The sequence below is a fragment of the Setaria italica genome, chromosome VIII (assembly GCF_000263155.2).
Source record: "Setaria italica strain Yugu1 chromosome VIII, Setaria_italica_v2.0, whole genome shotgun sequence".
Lineage (NCBI taxonomy): Eukaryota > Viridiplantae > Streptophyta > Magnoliopsida > Poales > Poaceae > Setaria > Setaria italica.
This window is the reverse complement of record NC_028457.1, coordinates 5,777,853-5,778,427: the sequence shown is the minus strand read 5'-3', so window position 1 is coordinate 5,778,427 and position 575 is coordinate 5,777,853.

Here is a 575-nt window from a genome sequence, read left to right as displayed (position 1 = left end):
GAAATTTTCGCTAAGTGTGGAACTGGCGGGGGTAGAAGGGAGTACAGTGCCTTTTTACCCCCCCCCCCTTTTATCCCGGTTCGTAATGGGACCCGGGACAAAAGAGCCTTTAGTCCCGAGTCCCGTCACCAACCGGGATAAAAGCCCCCCCCCCTTTATCCCGGTTGGTGACGGGACCCGGGATAAAAGGGGGGCCTTTTATCCCGGTTGCAGTTGGCAACCGGGATAAAAGGGTACGTTCGGGCGGGAGACGAAACGTACCCTTTTATCCCGGCAACCGGGATAAAAGGGGGGCCTTTTGTCCCGGTTGCTGTTAGCACCCGGGACAAAAGGTCTTTTTTCCTATTTTTCTTCTCCCGCCTGTTTTTTGGAAATGGATTTTATTTAACCTTTTCACTGCATTCTAGGATGAAAAACAAAACCTTCACAGATTTTGTACATGCAAAAATATATTTAATTAACGAGTAAATTGACAATAAGTATGAAGTAATCATTAATTCTATACCAACTCATGTAGCCTGTAAAATATTTATTTTACTGCATTGTTGTGATCAAGAAATTATCAATTAAATTAT